The sequence below is a fragment of the Oryctolagus cuniculus genome, chromosome X, assembly GCF_964237555.1.
Source record: "Oryctolagus cuniculus chromosome X, mOryCun1.1, whole genome shotgun sequence".
In the NCBI taxonomy this organism is placed as follows: Eukaryota; Metazoa; Chordata; class Mammalia; order Lagomorpha; family Leporidae; genus Oryctolagus; species Oryctolagus cuniculus.
Genome location: NC_091453.1, coordinates 59,266,189 through 59,275,492, shown reverse-complemented (window position 1 = coordinate 59,275,492; position 9,304 = coordinate 59,266,189). Strand labels below are relative to the sequence as shown.

The 9,304-nt window shown below is 41.0% G+C and overlaps 1 pseudogene; it reads right to left on the bottom strand.

Annotated features, from left to right (window-relative positions):
* Positions 1 to 6,768: 6,768 nt before the first annotated feature.
* On the bottom strand, positions 6,769 to 8,133 carry LOC100359169 (beclin 1-associated autophagy-related key regulator pseudogene; annotated as a pseudogene).
* Positions 8,134 to 9,304: the final 1,171 nt, after the last annotated feature.

The following is a 9,304-nucleotide window of genomic DNA, read 5'->3' as shown; positions in this document are numbered from 1 at the left end:
CATCTGCTGATTCACTCCCCAGATGGCCGCAACAGCCGGAAGAGGAGTAGCCAGGACTAGAACCAGCGGCCATGTGGGATGCCAGCGCCGCAGGCCAGGGCTTTAACCAGCTGCGCCACAGCACAGGCCCCTGGATTATTTCAATTAACATATCTTGCAGTTCCATCATTTGCTGAAAATGATGATATTTTACTTTTTGTCTGTGGCTGAATAGTATTCCACTTTATATATATACCACTTTTCTTTATTCTGATAATGGAAACCTTGGTTATTTCCATATTTTGGCTATTGTGAATAGTGCTGTGATGAACATGGAGCAGGTATCTCTTTGATATAATGATTTCATGTCCTTTGGATATATTCCCAGTATATTACATGACAATTCTATTTGTAGTTTTTAAATAAATTCCCATACCATTTTTATAGTGGCTATACTAAATTTACATTTTCACCAGCAGTGATTAAGAGGTCCATTTTCTCCATGTCCTTGTCAGCATTTGCTATTTCCTGTCTTTCTGAAAATAGCCATTATACCAAGAGTGAGATGATATTGTGGCTTGGATTTTTATTTCCCGGTGGCTAGTGATATTGTCTGCTCACCGTATTGATGGTTTACTTTGCTGTACAGAAGTTTCTGAGTATGGTGTAATTGCACTCGTCTACTTTTGCTTTTGCTGCCTATACTCTTAGGGTTTTTATCAACAAATCGTTACCTCCACCAAGGGCCTGAAGTGCTTTACATAGGCTTTCTTCTAACAAATTCATAGTTTCAGGTCTTACATTTAGATCTTTGCTCCCTCTTGGGTTGACTTTTGTATATCGTGAGAGTTAGGGATCTGATTTCGTTCTACATATGTACATTCAGTTCTGCCAGCACCATTTACTGGAAAAGCTATTCATTCTCCAGTGTATTTTCCTGGTATTTTTGTCAAAAATCAGATGGCTGAATGTACATGAATTAATTTCTGTGCCCTCTGTTTTCTTCCTTTGACCCATATGTGGTTTTTCATGGCATTACCGTACTCGTTCTAATTAGTATAGCTTTGTAATATGGCTTGAAATCAGCGGTGGCAATGCTTCTAGCTTAATTTTTTTGTTGTTGTTGCTGCTCAGGATTGTTTTGGCTATTCTGGTTCTTTTGTGGTTCCTTATGAATTTTAGAATTGCTTATTTTCGAATTCTGTAAAGAATGTCATTGATATTTTGATAATAACTGTATTGAATCTGTAGATGTCTTTAGGAGCTGTAGACATTTAATGGCGATTCTTTCAATCTATGAACAAGGAACATCTCCATATTTTTTGGATTAATTAATATACTTAATTAGTTCTTTCATCAATATTTTATAATTTTCATTGTAGATATCTTTCACTTCTTTGGTTAAATTTATTCCTAAATATTTTAATTTTTGTGGCTATTGTGAATAGAATTTCTTAATTCAGTTTACTGAATTTGTATATCAGGTTTTTTTTTTTTTTGACAGGCAGAGTTAGACAGTGAGAGAGAGACAGAGAGAAAGGTCTTCCTTTTTCCATTGGTTCACCCCCCAAGTGGTCGCTATGGCCATCGCGTTGCGGCTGGCATGCTGCGCCAATCTGAAGCCAGGAGCCAGGTGCTTCCTCCTGGTCTCCCATGCCAGTGCAGGGCCCAAGGACTTGGGCTATCCTCCACTGCCTTCTCGGGCCACAGCAGAGAGCTGGACTGGAAGAGGAGCAACCGGGACAGAATCTGGCGCCCGAACCGGGACTAGAACCCGGGGTGCCAGCACCGCAGGCAGAGGATTAGCCAAGTGAGCTGCAGTGCCGGCCTGAGGCATGTTACTTTTATCACCAATTTTATTGAGAGTTGTTTTTTTTTTTTTTTAATGAAGGAATGTTGATCTTACCAGATACCATCTGTGTTCTTCATTCTGTTAGTGTGATTTATGACATTTTTTGATTTGCAATACTGAACCACCCTTGCATCCCTGGTATAAAACCTCCTTGATGTGATGTATGATGTTTTTGATGCTAATATTTGTTGAGAATTTTTTATCTGTGTTCATCATGATATTAGTTTTCAATTTTCTTTTTCTGTTATGTGTTTGGTTTTGGTATCCGTGATGGTGACCTCATAAAAAGTGTGAGTTTCATTCTGTACAATATTTTGGAATAGTTTGAAAAGTGTTAGAGTTAGTTGCTCTTTAAATGAACATGTGGGGTTGCTGTTGTGGTGCAGTGGGTTAAGCCACTGCCTGTAATGCTTGCAGTCCATATGGGCAGCAGTGCAAGTCCTGGCTGCTGCACCTCTGATCCCACTCCCTGCTAATGCTCCTGGGAAAGTAGTGGAAGATGTGCAAGACCCAGATGGAGTTCCAAGCTCCAGGCTTCAGTCTGATATGGCCTGGGTAGTTCTGGCCATTTGGTGCATGAATCAGCAGTTGGAATATAATTTCTCTCTTTCTCTTTGTCTTTCTCTCTATTTAACTCTGACTTTCAAACAAATAAATAAGTCTTTAAAAATTAATATTCATATAAATGTGTCCCAGATTTTTTTATGGAGACTTTTAATCATTTATTCAATCTTTTTATTTGTTAGGAGTCTGTTTACATTTTCTATATCTTCCTTATTTATTCTTGGTAAGTTGTATATATCTAGGAATTCATTCATTTCTTTGGGGTTTCCCAATTTTATTTGCATATAATTGTTCATAGATTTTTTGATCCTTATATATCTGTGATATAGTTGTAATGTTTCCTTTTTCATCTAATTTTTTTTCGTGCTTTCTTTTTTAGTTTTATTAAAGACTTATCTGTTTTGTTCACCTTTTTTGGAAACCAGTTTTTTGGGGGCCAGTGCTGTAGTATGGAGGCTAAACAGCCTGTGGCACTAGCACCCCATATGGGCTCTGATTTGCGTCCCGGTTCCTCTTCTTCAGATCAAGTTCTCTGCTTGTGGCCTGGGAAAGCAATGGAAGATGACCTAAGTGCTTGGATCTCTGCATCCACTTGAGATCCTGAGGAAGCTTCTGGCTCCTAGCTTCAGATTGGCTCAGCTCTGGCCATTGGGGGCCATTTGGGGAGTGAAACCAATGGATGGAAGATCTTTGTTTCTCTTTCTCTCTGTCTGTAATTATACCTTTCAAATAAACAAATAAAAAAATCTTTAAAAAAAAAGCTTTTCCTTTTGTTGAATTTTGCTTTGTGAAGTTTTTAGTTTCTATTTCATTTATTTCTGGTCTGATTCTTACTATTTCTTCCCTCCTGCTAATTCTGGGTTTGCTTTTTTGTTTTTGTTTTTGTTTTTGTTTTGTTTTGTTTTTTTAGTTCGTTGAGATGCATCTTTAGATTGCTTGATATCTTTCCTTTTTTTAAGAAAAATAAGCACTTATTTCTATACACTTCCCTCTTAATACTGTTTTTATCTTATCTCAGATTTTGATATATTCTGTTTTCATTTTTATTTGTTTCAAAAACTTGTTGATTTCCCTTTCAGTTTCTTCAATGATCCATTGGTCATTCAGGTGCATATTGAGTTCTTTCGAGCTCCCTATATTTGAATGTCCTTATCTCTTTCAAGACTTGGCAAGTTTCAACTAAAATTTCTTTCAGTAGATTCCCCATGCCTCTTTACTTCTCTTCTCTTTTGTGTACCCTTATAATAAGAATATTTGTTCATTTAATATTGTTCAACACATCTCATAGGTTTTCTTCATTCTTTTTTTTTTTTGCAGTTAAAAGTTTTATTGCAGTAATGCAATAAAAGCTTGGAGAACATTTGTATGACCTAAACTTGTTTGGAAGTCTCAGAGTGAAAGGAAATCCCACAGCATGACACAGCCAGGAGATTTTCAGACGCTGCTGCTGTCCTTTTAACAACAGGCCATTGAATGTTCTTTTCCGACTTAAATGAGTCCATCTGTGAATCCTGTCTCTAATACTCAATGGCGACAGTGTTCTTCCCCTTATATTACTGATTTGCAAACATTTCTTAGTTATATTTCTTTACAAGAAAATGTCTGTGGGATGGTGTTCTGGTGTAGTAGATAAAGCTACTACCTGCAGTGCCAGCATCCATATGGGCATCAGTTCTAGTCCTGGCTGCTCCACTTTTGATCCAGCTCCCTGCTAAGTCACTTAAGAAAGCAGCAGAGAATGGCCCAAGTGCTTGGGTCCCTGCCACCCATGTGAGAGACCTGGAAGAAGCTCCTGGTTCCTGGCTTCTGGCCCTATACTGGCCACTGCACCCATTTGGGGAGTGAACTAATTAATGAAAGCTCTCTCTCTCTCTCTTTCTCTCTTTCTGTTTACATATGTTTTTGGCATTTACATGAAAGATGTTAATGAGCAGCCAGAAGAGTAGAAAAAACAGTGGTTTAAATGTGTATTTAAGAATATTTACAGCATGAATCCAGTGCAAAATAATGAAATTCAAAATATTTCAGCAGTGTGAGCCAGTATGTTAGTGCTCAACCACTAAAGGATTTGCTCACTTAACCCTATGTAAAAACCCTTGAGTTGATATTAACAATAACATAATATACCCCACCAATCCCTAAATTTCTCACATCCTTACAAGTTTTACTGAATTACTCTCAGAGTTTGTGAGCCCGGGGTACGTTAGCTTAATCCCATGTTCATGGCTGCCTCTGAGGCTTACTTCTGAAAACCAAGACTACTGTGCATTTCTCAGCTGGAGTCAACCTTTCAAGTCCCAAATGCCAGTCGGCCAACTCTGAGCTTAGGCTCTTCCTTCTGAGAGCTTGAAGCAGTAGACAATTAGAGTTTTGAAGTTCATCTGGCATTGGTTCAAGTCTACCATATCCACTCTCTATGAACTCTAGAGCTTTATATTAAACTGCAAGCCCAGCAACCATGAAGCTAAGCACTCAAAACAGTGACATCATCATCTCACAAGGGGAAGAAAATCTATGCCTCCCTAAGTGGAAAACTCATAGAGCCAGGGATTTGGGGACTCTTAGAGAGGAATAAACTCCCTCTTCTGCAATTCTACCAAAACTCTACTAAACACTAAATATATCAATAGCAAAAGCTATATAACACATCAGATTTGGAGGCAAAGGTTGAACTATAATAATCACAACGAGAAAAGAAGCTTGGACAAGACAACCCCCTGGATGATTTTTTCTGAGCTACTATTATGCTAATCACACTAAGAAACTAAGGTAATAATGCCTATTAGGGATTTTTTCACGTGATTTCTTTATGTGGTTGTCACATAGGACTTTTTTTTACAGTTATTGAAAATATAAAACTACTTACATATCTGTACATAATTCCTCTCTCATAGTTTTCTTGTAAGATTTTGACTATATGAGAATTACAAGACACATTAACTGAAAATGATGTCTTGATGAGGAAAAATTCTTTAGATCCTGGCTTTTTCCAGGATAGAGCAGGGTCAGTTGTAAGGCCCCACTCAGAATTTCTGAGCACAGGTAGTATCCTAGAAGCTACACAGAGCTCTAGGAAACAAATAAGCTGACTGGTTTTGCATGTGAACACTTGCCATTAGTAATCACCTACTAACTCTCTTAGGAAGAAATCAGACACTGAGAACGTCCTATGCCCAGGCAGGCATTCAGCTTACATAAGGGAATGACCCTAATCACTTATTTTTGCTCACAGAAATACGTTCAATTTCAAAATGAACATGGTGTAGTACAGGAATTCATTAAGCCAGGTAAATTCCCCTCAGAAAACAAGAGACTCAGTAACTACATCTCTGGGACATTATCACAGCTAGAGTTTCTTCTGCTCATGGATGTGAGTCATAAAGAAGGAAAGACCTTAATTTCTTTGCTGTGTGGGAGATAGAAAAACAGGATTGTCTGATGAGCTATGAAAGAGAAGCACAAATTAAATGATTTTTAAACTACCTTAAAAAAAAGTCATTCCATGGGGCCGGCACCATGGCTCACTTGGTTAGTCCTCTGCCTGCGGCGCCAGCATCCCATATGGGCGCCGGATTCTGTCCTGGTTGCCCCTCTTCCAGGCCAGCTCTCTGCTGTGGCCCGGGAGTGCAGTGGAGGATGGCCCAAGTCCTTGGGCCCTGCACTCGCATGGGAGACCAGGAGAAGCACCTGGCTCCTGGCTTCGGATCAGTGCAGCGCCATCTGTAGCGCCCATTTGGGGAGTGAACCAACGGAAGGAAGACCTTTCTCTCTGTCTCTCTCTCTCACTGTCTATAACTCTACCTGTCAAAAAAAAAAAAAAAGTCATTCCCGAACAAAAACCAAAATCCTTGATTTAACAACCAACGGTGTCCAAATTACAAGCAATTCAAATATTTCCAATTGGCTGCTGGTTCTCTGCAAAAACAAACAACAAACAAAAAAACCTCTCCTACACTAAATAGCTTTTATCTTTTAATTCCCAATCAGTAAGACACGTCTGCTTGTGGCTCAACCAGCCTATAAACTGAAAGAGCTGGGGAACAGTCTAAACAACCAATGCTGGGTCCAAGGGCTGTGACCTGAGAGAGGTCAAGGGAATGTCTTCCCCAGCAGAAGCGACCACGTGAACAGCTCCTCCTTCTACCAACATGGGTCTGGGGAGGAGGACCTTTGACCCCTCGGTTTTATTCATCATCATAAGCACGAGGATCATCCCCCCTACCCCAAGGCCACCTGACAAATGACCACTTGTCTCCATGCTTCAACACGATGAACAACCGGTTCACCTCCTTGTGTTCCACGTACTGTTTTAACTCACTGGCAAGGTTCACTAGCTTGTGGTCGAGGAGATCCTTCTTGATGCAAATCCGCCATCAGGTCCGTGCGCTCCAGCAGTGGTCAGTGTAAGCCTTGAATCCGGAGGCCCCCGAGGCGGCCTCAGAGGTGATCATGCCCCCTTCACCGCTGCTCATGATGGACAGGGACAGCTGGGTGCTCTGGCTTTGGGACACCTCCATGGTCTGGGAAAGGATGTCACAAACCCGGGGGCTGGGCACTTTTCTCCTTGTCTGTGCCCTGGTGGGTTTCTTTGTCACTTACGTGCTGGTCTCCACTCTCCTTCCATGCTCCAGCAACTCAGGGATTCAGAAACTCCGTGGACTCCTTGAAGTCAGCTCACATTTCAAAGGGTCCTGACTTGCCCAGGTGTTCAGAGTTGGAACTGACCCAGTACATGAGATCCCTGAGGGTGTACAATGTGTGTAAGGGGTCTAAATTCACATGCTGAGAAAAACAAAAAATAAAGGATATTTGTATTCAGTTTCTTCACCGCTCAAGTAACTTTCTGTTTGGTAAGGTTTTCCTCACAAAGTTCATTGTTGCACAGCTTTTTGGGAAGGTTCCCATCAAGTATGTGGGACAGAATGCTGACCAGCTGGGTGTCATAGCACAAGGCTGCAGTGATGGTATAAGTGGGGTGACTGTGCTGCATGTATGGCCCCTTGTGTTGTGTGTTTTTCTCTGCCACCCAATTGTAGTAGACAGACAGGGTTGTCCACGTCGTTGGGGAGGGAAATCCAAGGCCCTGTAATGCTAATGCTGGCATCTCCAACACGGTCATCGCAGACCCAGCAGCCTGAGAAGTAGGTGGTCCTCGGTGAGCTTGCTCATGGTGCTGGTGGCCATGGCGCTGTCATTCTCGGAGGACACATCTGCAGGGACTCTCATATCCGTGTTTATATCCTCCATTGGAAACATGACAGATGAAAGCTCCAATGTATGGGATGCTTGATGATTTGCCAAATGCTCATAATGACTTCTTAAGTCAGTGGCCTTTTTCTCTACTAGTCACCAAGCTTCTGATTGGGCCTCTGAGTCTTCTTTTTCTCTTGGGGCCACTGTGCTGAACTGTAAAACTTCTGATTTAAGAAGCCCTTCAGGATTTTGCTTCATTTCCTCAGTTCTGTTACATGTTGTTCGTTTCACTAGTTCAGTCCTCACCTTGCACATTGTTTTCCATCTCAACTGATCTGTTATCCATTTACCGTCCATAGATTTTAATATTTCTTTTGGAAATTTCTCTTGTTCACTCTTAAGTCAACTTAACCTTTCCTTCTTGTCAATAAACCTCTACTGGTCACTGCCATCTAAGTAGCTGAAATCACAGCTCTGGACATACTTGGCACAGGTCAGCGTGAGGGTGTGGTGGTGCACAGTGGACATCACTCAACTGCCCACATATAGCCCCTCCTTCTTTCTTTTTCGTTTTTTTTCTTTTCTGTTTTTGTATGTGTGTGTTTCTAACTGGTTATTTCAAAAGTCTCAAAATCAGAAATTCTTTCTTCCACTTGCTCTATTCTGTTGTTAAAACTCACAACTGTATTTTTTTTCCATTGGTTGAAATTTTCAACTCTAGAATTTCCAATTGGTTCTTTTTAATGATTTCTATTTGTTGAATTTCTCACTTATATCATGCATTATCCTCATTTTCTTTATGTTTTCTGTCTGTATTCTCTTGTATCTCATTGAGTTTCATAAGCAACATTATTTTGCATTGTCTTTCTGTAAGTTTATAGATTTCTTTAAAACAGGATCTGTTTCTGGAGAAGCTTCATATCCTTTCGAAGGGGTCATGTTAAGTTGCTTTTTCAGGTTTCCTGTGTCCCTATGTCAATGTACATCTGGTGTAATAGCCCCTTCTTCCTTCTGGAACAGGTTTAACTGGAAATAACTTTCTTAGATGAAATGCAGGGTGTCACTTGGAATTTTGCTTTGCCTTTGTTTCTAGATGAGCCCCGCAGTGTAAACTCTGAGTGATTTCCTTAGCAGTAATCCATGTCAACAATGTCCATGCGTGCCACTGTTGTCTACTCGGCTGCCACTCACAGAAGTAGTAGCATGACTTAGAAGTGGACATGTCCTTCAAAGGTGTGTATCTTCACTGGTTAAAGAGTTGGGTGCCAATCACACTGGGGTTTGTGATAGCTGTGACCATGGTCTGGTGCTGTGGGATAGAGTGCTGTGTCTCTGTCCCATCAGGCAAGCCTGAGTGATTGTGGGGCTTGTGACACCAATAATCATTGCCCTGGGGTTGTGTGATATGGATGGGGCCTGCACCAGGTCCTGCTGGTGGGTGTAACTGATGCTGTGATTTATAGAACCGAAAGCCCTGGTGACAGCCCTGAGGCCTGTAAAGGGGTTCTTGTTCCCTTCCTATGGTGTCATTACAGGTTATGTGGGGATTGTATACTGCCATACGTGGATTTTGAGTGGTCGAATGCAAGTAAATTCTTTTCTAGCTCCTGCGGTTAGATTCTTGTGATTCTGAGGAATTTAGTATTCATAGTTGAAATCCTGGAAGTACTGGAGGTGGAGGTGGAGGAGGCAGTGGGGTCTTTACCCAGAGGGTGT